We start from the raw sequence: 20,765 nt of genomic DNA on the forward strand, positions 1-20,765 counted from the left end.
TCTGATAATGACATCACAATTTGTAAATTAAGCTATAGTATGATTACAGAGTGTAGACTGAATAAAAAGTGCTTTCCTATGGATTGAAGTTTGTATTTTCTTAAGCTTTGCATTCCAAAATGGGCTAGCATTCTTTATTTCCAATGGGCACATTAAGCTACTTCCCCAATATATATTTTTTTGTGTTAAAAGTTATTCATACACAACTTGGTAAAACATACTAAATTTAATACATAATGGATTACATCCTGGGATTATCTTTTTCAACAATCTGTAAATTTACAATTAAAAATTGTGTATTAGATTTTTTAGATTGCTTTTGCTTAGATTTGCATATACTCCTTGTCTAAATTGTCTATTTTTATACTATTAGTAGATGCCTTAATCTTTGTTATTATCCTATCTAATATTTATTTTTATTTTGTAATGTGGAAAGAAACTGGAGCATTTTTATGATACCCATGCTTCAAGTGACTCTATGGCTTAAGCTTTTTTTTGAAAAATGAAATGCTATAAAAACAAAATATGATCTGTGCTTTGAGGTACATTTGCCAGTTTTGTGTTTGCTGGCAGTAATATGTGTGGTCTGTTAGCTCAGTTGTTTAGAGCATAGTGCTAATAACGCCAAGGTCACGGGTTCGATCCTCGTATGGGCCATTTGCTTTTCTTGAAGGACAAGAATGGAATAAGCTCATCGTGGAGTGCATGAATACTTGAAAACATCATAGACACATATGTCACAAAATCTTTTCAAATACATATCAGAAGCCAGTGGGAGTGTCATCCTTTGGCTGATGAAGATTTTTCTCTACATGGCCCAGTGACTTTTGTCTCAAATCAAGCAATATGGCATAACTAAGATATGCAAGGGCAAATTAATCAGTTATTATATTGCTGCTCAAACATAGAGGGCACTAGGTGTTACTAGAAGAAGAAGAAGATATGAGCTCCCCTCTCATTAGTGCACACTGAAGTAAAAAAAATGGAGAATTTCTAAAGACCAGAGCACAAGTAATGGATCTCTGCATTCTTATTGCATCTTTTCTTATTTCCAAATATTTGACATACTTCTGATTTTATAAGTTTAAAAATGAGTTTAAACAAAGGACACCACTGAAGATGATGGAATTTATATGAATTTTAAATGAAGATTTGCAATACTCATACATTGAATGAAAATGGAGCTTTGAACAAAAGGAAAATAAACAATGTTAGCTCCCACGAGATATGAACTCAGATTACTAGATTCAAAGTCCAGGGTGCTAACAATTACACCATGGAACCCTCACCTGAGCAATGGCATCTACTGAAGTGCGCTCATCTTTTAACTGCAAAGAAAAGAAATTCAATACTTTATATATATTATTTCAAGTTTCTAATAAGCTCAGGGATGCAATAGGTATTATGTAGAATATTTGTCCAAACCCAATGATAATATATAAAAAGTAACCTATTTTTTAAAGGAGAAGATAGATACTAGAAACCTAAATGCCTAGGAACAATTTCAGTTGGACCATCACCCCTTATGTTATCCTAGCATTGAATTGACAGTTTTTCTGTATTTCCATATTTGCATATCAGCCACTTACAATTGTTTCAAGCCTTATAACAGAGGACTGCCTTTTTTATAGACCAAGGATGAAAGTCTCTTGTGAGTTAAGTCTGATAATGACTTCACAATTTGTAAATTAAGCTATAGTATGATTACAGAGTGTAGACTGAATAAAAAGTGCTTTCCTATGGATTGAAGTTTGTATTTTCTTAAGCTTTGCATTCCAAAATGGGCTAGCATTCTTTATTTCCAATGGGCACATTAAGCTACTTCCCCAATATATATTTTTTTGTGTTAAAAGTTATTCATACACAACTTGGTAAAACATACTAAATTTAATACATAATGGATTACATCCTGGGATTATCTTTTTCAACAATCTGTAAATTTACAATTAAAAATTGTGTATTAGATTTTTTAGATTGATTTTGCTTAGATTTGCATATACTCCTTGTCTAAATTGTCTATTTTTATACTATTAGTAGATGCCTTAATCTTTGTTATTATCCTATCTAATATTTATTTTTATTTTGTAATGTGGAAAGAAACTGGAGCATTTTTATGATACCCATGCTTCAAGTGACTCTATGGCTTAAGCTTTTTTTTGAAAAATGAAATGCTATAAAAACAAAATATGATCTGTGCTTTGAGGTACATTTGCCAGTTATGTGTTTGCTTGCAGTAACATCTGTGGTCTGTTAGCTCAGTTGGTTAGAGCATGGTGCTAATAACACCAAAGTCACGGGTTCGATCCCCGTATGGGTCATTTGCTTTTCTTGATGGACAAGAATGGAATAAGCTCATCGGTGGAGTGCATGAATACTTGAAAACATCATAGACACATATATCACAAAATCTCTTCAAATACATATCAGAAGCCAGTGGGAGTGTCATCCTTTGGCTGATGAAGATTTTTCTCTACATGGCTCAGTGACTTTTGTCTCAAATCAAGCAATATGACATAACTAAGATATGCAAGGGCAAATTAATCAGTTATTATATTGCTGCTCAAACATAGAGGGCACTAGGTGTTACTAGAAGAAGAAGAAGATATGTGCTCCCCTCTCATTAGTGCACACTGAAGTAAAAAAAAATGGAGAATTTCTAAAGACCAGAGCACAAGTAATGGATCTCTGCATTCTTATTGCATCTTTTCTTATTTCCAAATATTTGACATACTTCTGATTTGATAAGTTTAAAAATGAGTTTAAACAAAGGACACCACTGAAGATGATGGAATTTATATGAATTTTAAATGAAGATTTGCAATACTCATACATTGAATGAAAATGGAGCTTTGAACAAAAGGAAAATAAACAATGTTAGCTCCCACGAGATATGAACTCAGATTACTAGATTCAAAGTCCAGGGTGCTAGCAATTACACCATGGAACCCTCACCTGAGCAATGGCATCTACTGAAGTGCGCTCATCTTTTAAATGCAAAGAAAAGAAATTCAATACTTTATATATATTATTTCAAGTTTCTAATAAGCTCAGGGATGCAATAGGTATTATGTAGAATATTTGTCCAAACCCAATGATAATATATAAAAAGTAACCTATTTTTTAAAGGAGAAGATAGATACTAGAAACCTAAATGCCTAGGACCAATTTCAGTTGGAGCATCACCCCTTATGTTATCCTAGCATTGAATTGACAGTTTTTCTGTATTTCCATATTTGCATATCAGCCACTTACAATTGTTTCAAGCTTTATAACAGAGGACTGCCTTTTTTATAGACCAAGGATGAAAGTCTCTTGTGAGTTAAGTCTGATAATGACATCACAATTTGTAAATTAAGCTATAGTATGATTACAGAGTGTAGACTGAATAAAAAGTGCTTTCCTATGGATTGAAGTTTGTATTTTCTTAAGCTTTGCATTCCAAAATGGGCTAGCATTCTTTATTTCCAATGGGCACATTAAGCTACTACCCCAATATATATTTTTTTGTGTTAAAAGTTATTCATACACAACTTGGTAAAACATACTAAATTTAATACATAATGGATTACATCCTGGGATTATCTTTTTCAACAATCTGTAAATTTACAATTAAAAATTGTGTATTAGATTTTTTAGATTGCTTTTGCTTAGATTTGCATATACTCCTTGTCTAAATTGTCTATTTTTATACTATTAGTAGATGCCTTAATCTTTGTTATTATCCTATCTAATATTTATTTTTATTTTGTAATGTGGAAAGAAACTGGAGCATTTTTATGATACCCATGCTTCAAGTGACTCTATGGCTTAAGCTTTTTTTTGAAAAATGAAATGCTATAAAAACAAAATATGATCTGTGCTTTGAGGTACATTTGCCAGTTTTGTGTTTGCTGGCAGTAATATGTGTGGCCTGTTAGCTCAGTTGTTTAGAGCATGGTGCTAATAACGCCAAGGTCACGGGTTCGATCCCCGTATGGGCCATTTGCTTTTCTTGAAGGACAAGAATGGAATAAGCTCATCGTGGAGTGCATGAATACTTGAAAACATCATAGACACATATATCACAAAATCTTTTCAAATACATATCAGAAGCCAGTGGGAGTGTCATCCTTTGGCTGATGAAGATTTTTCTCTACATGGCTCAGTGACTTTTGTCTCAAATCAAGCAATATGACATAACTAAGATATGCAAGGGCAAATTAATCAGTTATTATATTGCTGCTCAAACATAGAGGGCACTAGGTGTTACTAGAAGAAGAAGAAGATATGTGCTCCCCTCTCATTAGTGCACACTGAAGTAAAAAAAAATGGAGAATTTCTAAAGACCAGAGCACAAGTAATGGATCTCTGCATTCTTATTGCATCTTTTCTTATTTCCAAATATTTGACATACTTCTGATTTGATAAGTTTAAAAATGAGTTTAAACAAAGGACACCACTGAAGATGATGGAATTTATATGAATTTTAAATGAAGATTTGCAATACTCATACATTGAATGAAAATGGAGCTTTGAACAAAAGGAAAATAAACAATGTTAGCTCCCACGAGATATGAACTCAGATTACTAGATTCAAAGTCCAGGGTGCTAACAATTACACCATGGAACCCTCACCTGAGCAATGGCATCTACTGAAGTGCACTCATCTTTTAAATGCAAAGAAAAGAAATTCAATACTTTATATATATTATTTCAAGTTTCTTATAAGCTCAGGGATGCAATAGGTATTATGTAGAATATTTGTCCAAACCCAATGATAATATATAAAAAGTAACCTATTTTTTAAAGGAGAAGATAGATACTAGAAACCTAAATGCCTAGGACCAATTTCAGTTGGAGCATCACCCCTTATGTTATCCTAGCATTGAATTGACAGTTTTTCTGTATTTCCATATTTGCATATCAGCCACTTACAATTGTTTCAAGCTTTATAACAGAGGACTGCCTTTTTTATAGACCAAGGATGAAAGTCTCTTGTGAGTTAAGTCTGATAATGACATCACAATTTGTAAATTAAGCTATAGTATGATTACAGAGTGTAGACTGAATAAAAAGTGCTTTCCTATGGATTGAAGTTTGTATTTTCTTAAGCTTTGCATTCCAAAATGGGCTAGCATTCTTTATTTCCAATGGGCACATTAAGCTACTTCCCCAATATATATTTTTTTGTGTTAAAAGTTATTCATACACAACTTGGTAAAACATACTAAATTTAATACATAATGGATTACATCCTGGGATTATCTTTTTCAACAATCTGTAAATTTACAATTAAAAATTGTGTATTAGATTTTTTAGATTGATTTTGCTTAGATTTGCATATACTCCTTGTCTAAATTGTCTATTTTTATACTATTAGTAGATGCCTTAATCTTTGTTATTATCCTATCTAATATTTATTTTTATTTTGTAATGTGGAAAGAAACTGGAGCATTTTTATGATACCCATGCTTCAAGTGACTCTATGGCTTAAGCTTTTTTTGAAAAATGAAATGCTATAAAAACAAAATATGATCTGTGCTTTGAGGTACATTTGCCAGTTTTGTGTTTTCTTGCAGTAACATCTGTGGCCGGTTAGCTCAGTTGGTTAGAGCATGGTGCTAATAATGCCAAGGTCACGGGTTCGATCCCCGTATGGGCCATTTGCTTTTCTTGATGGACAAGAATGGAATAAGCTCATCGGTGGAGTGCATGAATACTTGAAAACATCATAGACACATATATCACAAAATCTTTTCAAATACATATCAGAAGCCAGTGGGAGTGTCATCCTTTGGCTGATGAAGATTTTTCTCTACATGGCCCAGTGACTTTTGTCTCAAATCAAGCAATATGGCATAACTAAGATATGCAAGGGCAAATTAATCAGTTATTATATTGCTGCTCAAACATAGAGGGCACTAGGTGTTACTAGAAGAAGAAGAAGATATGAGCTCCCCTCTCATTAGTGCACACTGAAGTAAAAAAAATGGAGAATTTCTAAAGACCAGAGCACAAGTAATGGATCTCTGCATTCTTATTGCATCTTTTCTTATTTCCAAATATTTGACATACTTCTGATTTTATAAGTTTAAAAATGAGTTTAAACAAAGGACACCACTGAAGATGATGGAATTTATATGAATTTTAAATGAAGATTTGCAATACTCATACATTGAATGAAAATGGAGCTTTGAACAAAAGGAAAATAAACAATGTTAGCTCCCACGAGATATGAACTCAGATTACTAGATTCAAAGTCCAGGGTGCTAACAATTACACCATGGAACCCTCACCTGAGCAATGGCATCTACTGAAGTGCGCTCATCTTTTAAATGCAAAGAAAAGAAATTCAATACTTTATATATATTATTTCAAGTTTCTAATAAGCTCAGGGATGCAATAGGTATTATGTAGAATATTTGTCCAAACCCAATGATAATATATAAAAAGTAACCTATTTTTTAAAGGAGAAGATAGATACTAGAAACCTAAATGCCTAGGACCAATTTCAGTTGGAGCATCACCCCTTATGTTATCCTAGCATTGAATTGACAGTTTTTCTGTATTTCCATATTTGCATATCAGCCACTTACAATTGTTTCAAGCCTTATAACAGAGGACTGCCTTTTTTATAGACCAAGGATGAAAGTCTCTTGTGAGTTAAGTCTGATAATGACTTCACAATTTGTAAATTAGGCTATAGTATGATTACAGAGTGTAGACTGAATAAAAAGTGCTTTCCTATGGATTGAAGTTTGTATTTTCTTAAGCTTTGCATTCCAAAATGGGCTAGCATTCTTTATTTCCAATGGGCACATTAAGCTACTTCCCCAATATATATTTTTTTGTGTTAAAAGTTATTCATACACAACTTGGTAAAACATACTAAATTTAATACATAATGGATTACATCCTGGGATTATCTTTTTCAACAATCTGTAAATTTACAATTAAAAATTGTGTATTAGATTTTTTAGATTGATTTTGCTTAGATTTGCATATACTCCTTGTCTAAATTGTCTATTTTTATACTATTAGTAGATGCCTTAATCTTTGTTATTATCCTATCTAATATTTATTTTTATTTTGTAATGTGGAAAGAAACTGGAGCATTTTTATGATACCCATGCTTCAAGTGACTCTATGGCTTAAGCTTTTTTTGAAAAATGAAATGCTATAAAAACAAAATATGATCTGTGCTTTGAGGTACATTTGCCAGTTTTGTGTTTTCTTGCAGTAACATCTGTGGCCGGTTAGCTCAGTTGGTTAGAGCATGGTGCTAATAATGCCAAGGTCACGGGTTCGATCCCCGTATGGGCCATTTGCTTTTCTTGATGGACAAGAATGGAATAAGCTCATCGGTGGAGTGCATGAATACTTGAAAACATCATAGACACATATATCACAAAATCTTTTCAAATACATATCAGAAGCCAGTGGGAGTGTCATCCTTTGGCTGATGAAGATTTTTCTCTACATGGCCCAGTGACTTTTGTCTCAAATCAAGCAATATGGCATAACTAAGATATGCAAGGGCAAATTAATCAGTTATTATATTGCTGCTCAAACATAGAGGGCACTAGGTGTTACTAGAAGAAGAAGAAGATATGAGCTCCCCTCTCATTAGTGCACACTGAAGTAAAAAAAATGGAGAATTTCTAAAGACCAGAGCACAAGTAATGGATCTCTGCATTCTTATTGCATCTTTTCTTATTTCCAAATATTTGACATACTTCTGATTTTATAAGTTTAAAAATGAGTTTAAACAAAGGACACCACTGAAGATGATGGAATTTATATGAATTTTAAATGAAGATTTGCAATACTCATACATTGAATGAAAATGGAGCTTTGAACAAAAGGAAAATAAACAATGTTAGCTCCCACGAGATATGAACTCAGATTACTAGATTCAAAGTCCAGGGTGCTAACAATTACACCATGGAACCCTCACCTGAGCAATGGCATCTACTGAAGTGCGCTCATCTTTTAAATGCAAAGAAAAGAAATTCAATACTTTATATATATTATTTCAAGTTTCTAATAAGCTCAGGGATGCAATAGGTATTATGTAGAATATTTGTCCAAACCCAATGATAATATATAAAAAGTAACCTATTTTTTAAAGGAGAAGATAGATACTAGAAACCTAAATGCCTAGGACCAATTTCAGTTGGAGCATCACCCCTTATGTTATCCTAGCATTGAATTGACAGTTTTTCTGTATTTCCATATTTGCATATCAGCCACTTACAATTGTTTCAAGCCTTATAACAGAGGACTGCCTTTTTTATAGACCAAGGATGAAAGTCTCTTGTGAGTTAAGTCTGATAATGACTTCACAATTTGTAAATTAAGCTATAGTATGATTACAGAGTGTAGACTGAATAAAAAGTGCTTTCCTATGGATTGAAGTTTGTATTTTCTTAAGCTTTGCATTCCAAAATGGGCTAGCATTCTTTATTTCCAATGGGCACATTAAGCTACTTCCCCAATATATATTTTTTTGTGTTAAAAGTTATTCATAAACAACTTGGTAAAACATACTAAATTTAATACATAATGGATTACATCCTGGGATTATCTTTTTCAACAATCTGTAAATTTACAATTAAAAATTGTGTATTAGATTTTTTAGATTGATTTTGCTTAGATTTGCATATACTCCTTGTCTAAATTGTCTATTTTTATACTATTAGTAGATGCCTTAATCTTTGTTATTATCCTATCTAATATTTATTTTTATTTTGTAATGTGGAAAGAAACTGGAGCATTTTTATGATACCCATGCTTCAAGTGACTCTATGGCTTAAGCTTTTTTTTGAAAAATGAAATGCTATAAAAACAAAATATGATCTGTGCTTTGAGGTACATTTGCCAGTTTTGTGTTTGCTTGCAGTAACATCTGTGGTCTGTTATCTCAGTTGGTTAGAGCATGGTGCTAATAACACCAAGGTCACGGGTTCGATCCCCGTATGGGCCATTTGCTTTTCTTGATGGACAAGAATGGAATAAGCTCATCGGTGGAGTGCATGAATACTTGAAAACATCATAGACACATATATCACAAAATCTCTTCAAATACATATCAGAAGCCAGTGGGAGTGTCATCCTTTGGCTGATGAAGATTTTTCTCTACATGGCTCAGTGACTTTTGTCTCAAATCAAGCAATATGACATAACTAAGATATGCAAGGGCAAATTAATCAGTTATTATATTGCTGCTCAAACATAGAGGGCACTAGGTGTTACTAGAAGAAGAAGAAGATATGTGCTCCCCTCTCATTAGTGCACACTGAAGTAAAAAAAAATGGAGAATTTCTAAAGACCAGAGCACAAGTAATGGATCTCTGCATTCTTATTGCATCTTTTCTTATTTCCAAATATTTGACATACTTCTGATTTGATAAGTTTAAAAATGAGTTTAAACAAAGGACACCACTGAAGATGATGGAATTTATATGAATTTTAAATGAAGATTTGCAATACTCATACATTGAATGAAAATGGAGCTTTGAACAAAAGGAAAATAAACAATGTTAGCTCCCACGAGATATGAACTCAGATTACTAGATTCAAAGTCCAGGGTGCTAGCAATTACACCATGGAACCCTCACCTGAGCAATGGCATCTACTGAAGTGCGCTCATCTTTTAAATGCAAAGAAAAGAAATTCAATACTTTATATATATTATTTCAAGTTTCTAATAAGCTCAGGGATGCAATAGGTATTATGTAGAATATTTGTCCAAACCCAATGATAATATATAAAAAGTAACCTATTTTTTAAAGGAGAAGATAGATACTAGAAACCTAAATGCCTAGGACCAATTTCAGTTGGAGCATCACCCCTTATGTTATCCTAGCATTGAATTGACAGTTTTTCTGTATTTCCATATTTGCATATCAGCCACTTACAATTGTTTCAAGCTTTATAACAGAGGACTGCCTTTTTTATAGACCAAGGATGAAAGTCTCTTGTGAGTTAAGTCTGATAATGACATCACAATTTGTAAATTAAGCTATAGTATGATTACAGAGTGTAGACTGAATAAAAAGTGCTTTCCTATGGATTGAAGTTTGTATTTTCTTAAGCTTTGCATTCCAAAATGGGCTAGCATTCTTTATTTCCAATGGGCACATTAAGCTACTTCCCCTATATATATTTTTTTGTTAAAAGTTATTCATACACAACTTGGTAAAACATACTAAATTTAATACATAATGGATTACATCCTGGGATTATCTTTTTCAACAATCTGTAAATTTACAATTAAAAATTGTGTATTAGATTTTTTAGATTGCTTTTGCTTAGATTTGCATATACTCCTTGTCTAAATTGTCTATTTTTATACTATTAGTAGATGCCTTAATCTTTGTTATTATCCTATCTAATATTTATTTTTATTTTGTAATGTGGAAAGAAACTGGAGCATTTTTATGATACCCATGCTTCAAGTGACTCTATGGCTTAAGCTTTTTTTTGAAAAATGAAATGCTATAAAAACAAAATATGATCTGTGCTTTGAGGTACATTTGCCAGTTTTGTGTTTGCTGGCAGTAATATGTGTGGCCTGTTAGCTCAGTTGTTTAGAGCATGGTGCTAATAACGCCAAGGTCACGGGTTCGATCCCCGTATGGGCCATTTGCTTTTCTTGAAGGACAAGAATGGAATAAGCTCATCGTGGAGTGCATGAATACTTGAAAACATCATAGACACATATATCACAAAATCTTTTCAAATACATATCAGAAGCCAGTGGGAGTGTCATCCTTTGGCTGATGAAGATTTTTCTCTACATGGCTCAGTGACTTTTGTCTCAAATCAAGCAATATGACATAACTAAGATATGCAAGGGCAAATTAATCAGTTATTATATTGCTGCTCAAACATAGAGGGCACTAGGTGTTACTAGAAGAAGAAGAAGATATGTGCTCCCCTCTCATTAGTGCACACTGAAGTAAAAAAAAATGGAGAATTTCTAAAGACCAGAGCACAAGTAATGGATCTCTGCATTCTTATTGCATCTTTTCTTATTTCCAAATATTTGACATACTTCTGATTTGATAAGTTTAAAAATGAGTTTAAACAAAGGACACCACTGAAGATGATGGAATTTATATGAATTTTAAATGAAGATTTGCAATACTCATACATTGAATGAAAATGGAGCTTTGAACAAAAGGAAAATAAACAATGTTAGCTCCCACGAGATATGAACTCAGATTACTAGATTCAAAGTCCAGGGTGCTAACAATTACACCATGGAACCCTCACCTGAGCAATGGCATCTACTGAAGTGCACTCATCTTTTAAATGCAAAGAAAAGAAATTCAATACTTTATATATATTATTTCAAGTTTCTTATAAGCTCAGGGATGCAATAGGTATTATGTAGAATATTTGTCCAAACCCAATGATAATATATAAAAAGTAACCTATTTTTTAAAGGAGAAGATAGATACTAGAAACCTAAATGCCTAGGACCAATTTCAGTTGGAGCATCACCCCTTATGTTATCCTAGCATTGAATTGACAGTTTTTCTGTATTTCCATATTTGCATATCAGCCACTTACAATTGTTTCAAGCTTTATAACAGAGGACTGCCTTTTTTATAGACCAAGGATGAAAGTCTCTTGTGAGTTAAGTCTGATAATGACATCACAATTTGTAAATTAAGCTATAGTATGATTACAGAGTGTAGACTGAATAAAAAGTGCTTTCCTATGGATTGAAGTTTGTATTTTCTTAAGCTTTGCATTCCAAAATGGGCTAGCATTCTTTATTTCCAATGGGCACATTAAGCTACTTCCCCAATATATATTTTTTTGTGTTAAAAGTTATTCATACACAACTTGGTAAAACATACTAAATTTAATACATAATGGATTACATCCTGGGATTATCTTTTTCAACAATCTGTAAATTTACAATTAAAAATTGTGTATTAGATTTTTTAGATTGATTTTGCTTAGATTTGCATATACTCCTTGTCTAAATTGTCTATTTTTATACTATTACTAGATGCCTTAATCTTTGTTATTATCCTATCTAATATTTATTTTTATTTTGTAATGTGGAAAGAAACTGGAGCATTTTTATGATACCCATGCTTCAAGTGACTCTATGGCTTAAGCTTTTTTTTGAAAAATGAAATGCTATAAAAACAAAATATGATCTGTGCTTTGAGGTACATTTGCCAGTTTTGTGTTTGCTTGCAGTAACATCTGTGGCCGGTTAGCTCAGTTGGTTAGAGCATGGTGCTAATAACGCCAAGGTCACAGGTTCGATCCCCGTATGGGCCATTTGCTTTTCTTGATGGACAAGAATGGAATAAGCTCATCGGTGGAGTGCATGAATACTTGAAAACATCATAGACACATATATCACAAAATCTCTTCAAATACATATCAGAAGCCAGTGGGAGTGTCATCCTTTGGCTGATGAAGATTTTTCTCTACATGGCCCAGTGACTTTTGTCTCAAATCAAGCAATATGGCATAACTAAGATATGCAAGGGCAAATTAATCAGTTATTATATTGCTGCTCAAACATAGAGGGCACTAGGTGTTACTAGAAGAAGAAGAAGATATGAGCTCCCCTCTCATTAGTGCACACTGAAGTAAAAAAAATGGAGAATTTCTAAAGACCAGAGCACAAGTAATGGATCTCTGCATTCTTATTGCATCTTTTCTTATTTCCAAATATTTGACATACTTCTGATTTGATAAGTTTAAAAATGAGTTTAAACAAAGGACACCACTGAAGATGATGGAATTTATATGAATTTTAAATGAAGATTTGCAATACTCATACATTGAATGAAAATGGAGCTTTGAACAAAAGGAAAATAAACAATGTTAGCTCCCACGAGATATGAACTCAGATTACTAGATTCAAAGTCCAGGGTGCTAACAATTACACCATGGAACCCTCACCTGAGCAATGGCATCTACTGAAGTGCGCTCATCTTTTAAATGCAAAGAAAAGAAATTCAATACTTTATATATATTATTTCAAGTTTCTAATAAGCTCAGGGATGCAATAGGTATTATGTAGAATATTTGTCCAAACCCAATGATAATATATAAAAAGTAACCTATTTTTTAAAGGAGAAGATAGATACTAGAAACCTAAATGCCTAGGACCAATTTCAGTTGGAGCATCACCCCTTATGTTATCCTAGCATTGAATTGACAGTTTTTCTGTATTTCCATATTTGCATATCAGCCACTTACAATTGTTTCAAGCTTTATAACAGAGGACTGCCTTTTTTATAGACCAAGGATGAAAGTCTCTTGTGAGTTAAGTCTGATAATGACATCACAATTTGTAAATTAAGCTATAGTATGATTACAGAGTGTAGACTGAATAAAAAGTGCTTTCCTATGGATTGAAGTTTGTATTTTCTTAAGCTTTGCATTCCAAAATGGGCTAGCATTCTTTATTTCCAATAGGCACATTAAGCTACTTCCCCAATATATATTTTTTTGTGTTAAAAGTTATTCATACACAACTTGGTAAAACATACTAAATTTAATACATAATGGATTACATCCTGGGATTATCTTTTTCAACAATCTGTAAATTTACAATTAAAAATTGTGTATTAGATTTTTTAGATTGATTTTGCTTAGATTTGCATATACTCCTTGTCTAAATTGTCTATTTTTATACTATTAGTAGATGCCTTAATCTTTGTTATTATCCTATCTAATATTTATTTTTATTTTGTAATGTGGAAAGAAACTGGAGCATTTTTATGATACCCATGCTTCAAGTGACTCTATGGCTTAAGCTTTTTTTTGAAAAATGAAATGCTATAAAAACAAAATATGATCTGTGCTTTGAGGTACATTTGCCAGTTTTGTGTTTGCTAGCAGTAATATCTGTGGTCTGTTAGCTCAGTTGGTTAGAGCGTGGTGCTAATAACGCCATGGTCACGGGTTCGATTCACGTATGGGCTATTTGCTTTTCTTGATGGACAAGAATGGAATAAGCTCATCGTGGAGTGCATGAATACTTGAAAACATCATAGACACATATATCACAAAATCTCTTCAAATACATATCAGAAGCCAGTGGGAGTGTCATCCTTTGGCTGATGAAGATTTTTCTCTACATGGCTCAGTGACTTTTGTTTCAAATCAAGTAATATGGCATAACTAAGATATGCAAGGGCAAATTAATCAGTTATTTTAATGCTGCTCAAACATAGAGGGCACTAGGTGTTACTAGAAGAAGTAGAAGATATGTGCTCCCCTCTCATTAGTGCACACTGAAGTAAAAAAAATGGAGAATTTCTAAAGACCAGAGCACAAGTAATGGATCTCTGCATTCTTATTGCATCTTTTCTTATTTCCAAATATTTGACATACTTCTGATTTGATAAGTTTAAAAATGAGTTTAAACAAAGGACACCACTGAAGATGATGGAATTTATATGAATTTTAAATGAAGATTTGCAATACTCATACATTGAATGAAAATGGAGCTTTGAACAAAAGGAAAATAAACAATGTTAGCTCCCACGAGATATGAACTCAGATTACTAGATTCAAAGTCCAGGGTGCTAACAATTACACCATGGAACCCTCACCTGAGCAATGGCATCTACTGAAGTGCGCTCATCTTTTAAATGCAAAGAAAAGAAATTCAATACTTTATATATATTATTTCAAGTTTCTAATAAGCTCAGGGATGCAATAGGTATTATGTAGAATATTTGTCCAAACCCAATGATAATATATAAAAAGTAACCTATTTTTTAAAGGAGAAGATAGATACTAGAAACCTAAATGCCTAGGACCAATTTCAGTTGGAGCATCACCCCTTATGTTATCCTAGCATTGAATTGACAGTTTTTCTGTATTTCCATATTTGCATATCAGCCACTTATAATTGTTTCAAGCTTTATAACAGAGGACTGCCTTTTTTATAGACCAAGGATGAACGTCTCTTGTGAGTTAAGTCTGATAATGACATCACAATTTGTAAATTAAGCTATAGTATGATTACAGAGTGTAGACTGAATAAAAAGTGCTTTCCTATGGACTGAAGTTTGTATTTTCTTAAGCTTTGCATTCCAAAATGGGCTAGCATTCTTTATTTCCAATGGGCACATTAAGCTACTTCCCCAATATATATTTTTTTGTGTTAAAAGTTATTCATACACAACTTGGTAAAACATACTAAATTTAATACATAATGGATTACATCCTGGGATTATCTTTTTCAACAATCTGTAAATTTACAATTAAAAATTGTGTATTAGATTTTTTAGATTGATTTTGCTTAGATTTGCATATACTCCTTGTCTAAATTGTCTATTTTTATACTATTAGTAGATGCCTTAATCTTTGTTATTATCCTATCTAATATTTATTTTTATTTTGTAATGTGGAAAGAAACTGGAGCATTTTTATGATACCCATGCTTCAAGTGACTCTATGGCTTAAGCTTTTTTTTGAAAAATGAAATGCTATAAAAACAAAATATGATCTGTGCTTTGAGGTACATTTGCCAGTTTTGTGTTTGCTTGCAGTAACATCTGTGGCCTGTTAGCTCAGTTGGTTAGAGCATGGTGCTAATAACGCCAAGGTCACGGGTTCGATCCCCGTATGGGCCATTTGCTTTTCTTGATGGACAAGAATGGAATAAGCTCATCGGTGGAGTGCATGAATACTTGAAAACATCATAGACACATATATCACAAAATCTCTTCAAATACATATCAGAAGCCAGTGGGAGTGTCATCCTTTGGCTGATGAAGATTTTTCTCTACATGGCTCAGTGACTTTTGTTTCAAATCAAGTAATATGGCATAACTAAGATATGCAAGGGCAAATTAATCAGTTATTTTAATGCTGCTCAAACATAGAGGGCACTAGGTGTTACTAGAAGAAGTAGAAGATATGTGCTCCCCTCTCATTAGTGCACACTGAAGTAAAAAAAATGGAGAATTTCTAAAGACCAGAGCACAAGTAATGGATCTCTGCATTCTTATTGCATCTTTTCTTATTTCCAAATATTTGACATACTTCTGATTTTATAAGTTTAAAAATGAGTTTAAACAAAGGACACCACTGAAGATGATGGAATTTATATGAATTTTAAATGAAGATTTGCAATACTCATACATTGAATGAAAATGGAGCTTTGAACAAAAGGAAAATAAACAATGTTAGCTCCCACGAAATATGAACTCAGATTACTAGATTCAAAGTCCAGGGTGCTAACAATTACACCATGGAACCCTCACCTGAGCAATGGCATCTACTGAAGTGCGCTCATCTTTTAAATGCAAAGAAAAGAAATTCAATACTTTATATATATTATTTCAAGTTTCTAATAAGCTCAGGGATGCAATAGGTATTATGTAGAGTATTTGTCCAAACCCAATGATAATATATAAAAAGTAACCTATTTTTTAAAGGAGAAGATAGATACTAGAAACCTAAATGCCTAGGACCAATTTCAGTTGGAGCATCACCCCTTATGTTATCCTAGCATTGAATTGACAGTTTTTCTGTATTTCCATATTTGCATATCAGCCACTTACAATTGTTTCAAGCTTTATAACAGAGGACTGCCTTTTTTATAGACCAAGGATGAAAGTCTCTTGTGAGTTAAGTCTGATAATGACATCACAATTTGTAAATTAAGCTATAGTATGATTACAGAGTGTAGACTGAATAAAAAGTGCTTTCCTATGGATTGAAGTTTGTATTTTCTTAAGCTTTGCATTCCAAAATGGGCTAGCATTCTTTATTTCCAATGGGCACATTAAGCTACTTCCCCAATATATATTTTTTTGTGTTAAAAGTTATTCATACACAACTTGGTAAAACATACTAAATTTAATACATAATGGATTACATCCTGGGATTATCTTTTTCAACAATCTGTAAATTTACAATTAAAAATTGTGTATTAGATTTTTTAGATTGATTTTGCTTAGATTTGCATATACTCCTTGTCTAAATTGTCTATTTTTATACTATTAGTAGATGCCTTAATCTTTGTTATTATCCTATCTAATATTTATTTTTATTTTGTAATGTGGAAAGAAACTGGAGCATTTTTATGATACCCATGCTTCAAGTGACTCTATGGCTTAAGCTTTTTTTTGAAAAATGAAATGCTATAAAAACAAAATATGATCTGTGCTTTGAGGTACATTTGCCAGTTTTGTGTTTGCTTGCAGTAACATCTGTGGCCTGTTAGCTCAGTTGGTTAGAGCATGGTGCTAATAACGCCAAGGTCACGGGTTCGATCCCCGTATGGGCCATTTGCTTTTCTTGATGGACAAGAATGGAATAAGCTCATCGGTGGAGTGCATGAATACTTGAAAACATCATAGACACATATATCACAAAATCTCTTCAAATACATATCAGAAGCCAGTGGGAGTGTCATCCTTTGGCTGATGAAGATTTTTCTCTACATGGCCCAGTGACTTTTGTCTCAAATCAAGCAATATGGCATAACTAAGATATGCAAGGGCAAATTAATCAGTTATTATATTGCTGCTCAAACATAGAGGGCACTAGGTGTTACTAGAAGAAGAAGAAGATATGAGCTCCCCTCTCATTAGTGCACACTGAAGTAAAAAAAATGGAGAATTTCTAAAGACCAGAGCACAAGTAATGGATCTCTGCATTCTTATTGCATCTTTTCTTATTTCCAAATATTTGACATACTTCTGATTTGATAAGTTTAAAAATGAGTTTAAACAAAGGACACCACTGAAGATGATGGAATTTATATGAATTTTAAATTAAGATTTGCAATACTCATACATTGAATGAAAATGGAGCTTTGAACAAAAGGAAAATAAACAATGTTAGCTCCCACGAGATATGAACTCAGATTACTAGATTCAAAGTCCAGGGTGCTAACAATTACACCATGGAACCCTCACCTGAGCAATGGCATCTACTGAAGTGCGCTCATCTTTTAAATGCAAAGAAAAGAAATTCAATACTTTATATATATTATTTCAAGTTTCTAATAAGCTCAGGGATGCAATAGGTATTATGTAGAATATTTGTCCAAACCCAATGATAATATATAAAAAGTAACCTATTTTTTAAAGGAGAAGATAGATACTAGAAACCTAAATGCCTAGGACCAATTTCAGTTGGAGCATCACCCCTTATGTTATCCTAGCATTGAATTGACAGTTTTTCTGTATTTCCATATTTGCATATCAGCCACTTATAATTGTTTCAAGCTTTATAACAGAGGACTGCCTTTTTTATAGACCAAGGATGAACGTCTCTTGTGAGTTAAGTCTGATAATGACATCACAATTTGTAAATTAAGCTATAGTATGATTACAGAGTGTAGACTGAATAAAAAGTGCTTTCCTATGGACTGAAGTTTGTATTTTCTTAAGCTTTGCATTCCAAAATGGGCTAGCATTCTTTATTTCCAATGGGCACATTAAGCTACTTCCCCAATGTATATTTTTTTGTGTTAAAAGTTATTCATACACAACTTGGTAAAACATACTAAATTTAATACATAATGGATTACATCCTGGGATTATCTTTTTCAACAATCTGTAAATTTACAATTAAAAATTGTGTATTAGATTTTTTAGATTGATTTTGCTTAGATTTGCATATACTCCTTGTCTAAATTGTCTATTTTTATACTATTAGTAGATGCCTTAATCTTTGTTATTATCCTATCTAATATTTATTTTTATTTTGTAATGTGGAAAGAAACTGGAGCATTTTTATGATACCCATGCTTCAAGTGACTCTATGGCTTAAGCTTTTTTTTGAAAAATGAAATGCTATAAAAACAAAATATGATCTGTGCTTTGAGGTACATTTGCCAGTTTTGTGTTTGCTTGCAGTAACATCTGTGGCCTGTTAGCTCAGTTGGTTAGAGCATGATGCTAATAACGCCAAGGTCACGGGTTCGATCCCCGTATGGGCCATTTGCTTTTCTTGATGGACAAGAATGGAATAAGCTCATCGGTGGAGTGCATGAATACTTGAAAACATCATAGACACATATATCACAAAATCTCTTCAAATACATATCAGAAGCCAGTGGGAGTGTCATCCTTTGGCTGATGAAGATTTTTCTCTACATGGCTCAGTGACTTTTGTTTCAAATCAAGTAATATGGCATAACTAAGATATGCAAGGGCAAATTAATCAGTTATTTTAATGCTGCTCAAACATAGAGGGCACTAGGTGTTACTAGAAGAAGTAGAAGATATGTGCTCCCCTCTCATTAGTGCACACTGAAGTAAAAAAAATGGAGAATTTCTAAAGACCAGAGCACAAGTAATGGATCTCTGCATTCTTATTGCATCTTTTCTTATTTCCAAATATTTGACATACTTCTGATTTTATAAGTTTAAAAATGAGTTTAAACAAAGGACACCACTGAAGATGATGGAATTTATATGAATTTTAAATGAAGATTTGCAATACTCATACATTGAATGAAAATGGAGCTTTGAACAAAAGGAAAATAAACAATGTTAGCTCCCACGAAATATGAACTCAGATTACTAGATTCAAAGTCCAGGGTGCTAACAATTACACCATGGAACCCTCACCTGAGCAATGGCATCTACTGAAGTGCGCTCATCTTTTAAATGCAAAGAAAAGAAATTCAATACTTTATATATATTATTTCAAGTTTCTAATAAGCTCAGGGATGCAATAGGTATTATGTAGAGTATTTGTCCAAACCCAATGATAATATATAAAAAGTAACCTATTTTTTAAAGGAGAAGATAGATACTAGAAACCTAAATGCCTAGGACCAATTTCAGTTGGAGCATCACCCCTTATGTTATCCTAGCATTGAATTGACAGTTTTTCTGTATTTCCATATTTGCATATCAGCCACTTACAATTGTTTCAAGCTTTATAACAGAGGACTGCCTTTTTTATAGACCAAGGATGAAAGTCTCTTGTGAGTTAAGTCTGATAATGACATCACAATTTGTAAATTAAGCTATAGTATGATTACAGAGTGTAGACTGAATAAAAAGTGCTTTCCTATGGATTGAAGTTTGTATTTTCTTAAGCTTTGCATTCCAAAATGGGCTAGCATTCTTTATTTCCAATGGGCACATTAAGCTACTTCCCCAATATATATTTTTTTGTGTTAAAAGTTATTCATACACAACTTGGTAAAACATACTAAATTTAATACATAATGGATTACATCCTGGGATTATCTTTTTCAACAATCTGTAAATTTACAATTAAAAATTGTGTATTAGATTTTTTAGATTGATTTTGCTTAGATTTGCATATACTCCTTGTCTAAATTGTCTATTTTTATACTATTAGTAGATGCCTTAATCTTTGTTATTATCCTATCTAATATTTATTTTTATTTTGTAATGTGGAAAGAAACTGGAGCATTTTTATGATACCCATGCTTCAAGTGACTCTATGGCTTAAGCTTTTTTTTGAAAAATGAAATGCTATAAAAACAAAATATGATCTGTGCTTTGAGGTACATTTGCCAGTTTTGTGTTTGCTTGCAGTAACATCTGTGGCCTGTTAGCTCAGTTGGTTAGAGCATGGTGCTAATAACGCCAAGGTCACGGGTTCGATCCCCGTATGGGCCATTTGCTTTTCTTGATGGACAAGAATGGAATAAGCTCATCGGTGGAGTGCATGAATACTTGAAAACATCATAGACACATATATCACAAAATCTCTTCAAATACATATCAGAAGCCAGTGGGAGTGTCATCCTTTGGCTGATGAAGATTTTTCTCTACATGGCCCAGTGA

At 32.8% G+C, this 20,765-nt stretch overlaps 13 non-coding genes across 13 annotated transcripts; all 13 read left to right on the plus strand.

Moving 5' to 3' along the window:
- The first annotated feature begins 583 nt into the window (after positions 1–583).
- TRNAI-AAU (transfer RNA isoleucine (anticodon AAU)) lies at positions 584–657 on the plus strand. Its single transcript has one exon. It is a non-coding gene; the product is annotated as a tRNA-Ile (tRNA).
- A 1,587-nt stretch (positions 658–2,244) lies between these two features.
- Positions 2,245–2,318, plus strand: TRNAI-AAU (transfer RNA isoleucine (anticodon AAU)). Its single transcript has one exon. It is a non-coding gene; the product is annotated as a tRNA-Ile (tRNA).
- A 1,589-nt stretch (positions 2,319–3,907) lies between these two features.
- TRNAI-AAU (transfer RNA isoleucine (anticodon AAU)) lies at positions 3,908–3,981 on the plus strand. The gene has a single exon. It is a non-coding gene; the product is annotated as a tRNA-Ile (tRNA).
- Positions 3,982–5,568: 1,587 nt separating this feature from the next.
- Positions 5,569–5,642, plus strand: TRNAI-AAU (transfer RNA isoleucine (anticodon AAU)). The gene has a single exon. It is a non-coding gene; the product is annotated as a tRNA-Ile (tRNA).
- A 1,587-nt stretch (positions 5,643–7,229) lies between these two features.
- TRNAI-AAU (transfer RNA isoleucine (anticodon AAU)) lies at positions 7,230–7,303 on the plus strand. The gene has a single exon. It is a non-coding gene; the product is annotated as a tRNA-Ile (tRNA).
- A 1,588-nt stretch (positions 7,304–8,891) lies between these two features.
- Positions 8,892–8,965, plus strand: TRNAI-AAU (transfer RNA isoleucine (anticodon AAU)). The gene has a single exon. It is a non-coding gene; the product is annotated as a tRNA-Ile (tRNA).
- Positions 8,966–10,552: 1,587 nt separating this feature from the next.
- On the plus strand, positions 10,553–10,626 carry TRNAI-AAU (transfer RNA isoleucine (anticodon AAU)). The gene has a single exon. It is a non-coding gene; the product is annotated as a tRNA-Ile (tRNA).
- Positions 10,627–12,214: 1,588 nt separating this feature from the next.
- On the plus strand, positions 12,215–12,288 carry TRNAI-AAU (transfer RNA isoleucine (anticodon AAU)). Its single transcript has one exon. It is a non-coding gene; the product is annotated as a tRNA-Ile (tRNA).
- A 1,588-nt stretch (positions 12,289–13,876) lies between these two features.
- TRNAI-AAU (transfer RNA isoleucine (anticodon AAU)) lies at positions 13,877–13,950 on the plus strand. The gene has a single exon. It is a non-coding gene; the product is annotated as a tRNA-Ile (tRNA).
- A 1,587-nt stretch (positions 13,951–15,537) lies between these two features.
- Positions 15,538–15,611, plus strand: TRNAI-AAU (transfer RNA isoleucine (anticodon AAU)). The gene has a single exon. It is a non-coding gene; the product is annotated as a tRNA-Ile (tRNA).
- Positions 15,612–17,199: 1,588 nt separating this feature from the next.
- TRNAI-AAU (transfer RNA isoleucine (anticodon AAU)) lies at positions 17,200–17,273 on the plus strand. The gene has a single exon. It is a non-coding gene; the product is annotated as a tRNA-Ile (tRNA).
- Positions 17,274–18,861: 1,588 nt separating this feature from the next.
- TRNAI-AAU (transfer RNA isoleucine (anticodon AAU)) lies at positions 18,862–18,935 on the plus strand. The gene has a single exon. It is a non-coding gene; the product is annotated as a tRNA-Ile (tRNA).
- A 1,588-nt stretch (positions 18,936–20,523) lies between these two features.
- Positions 20,524–20,597, plus strand: TRNAI-AAU (transfer RNA isoleucine (anticodon AAU)). Its single transcript has one exon. It is a non-coding gene; the product is annotated as a tRNA-Ile (tRNA).
- Positions 20,598–20,765: the final 168 nt, after the last annotated feature.

Source organism: Pseudophryne corroboree, unplaced genomic scaffold (assembly GCF_028390025.1).
Source record: "Pseudophryne corroboree isolate aPseCor3 unplaced genomic scaffold, aPseCor3.hap2 scaffold_822, whole genome shotgun sequence".
In the NCBI taxonomy this organism is placed as follows: domain Eukaryota; kingdom Metazoa; phylum Chordata; class Amphibia; order Anura; family Myobatrachidae; genus Pseudophryne; species Pseudophryne corroboree.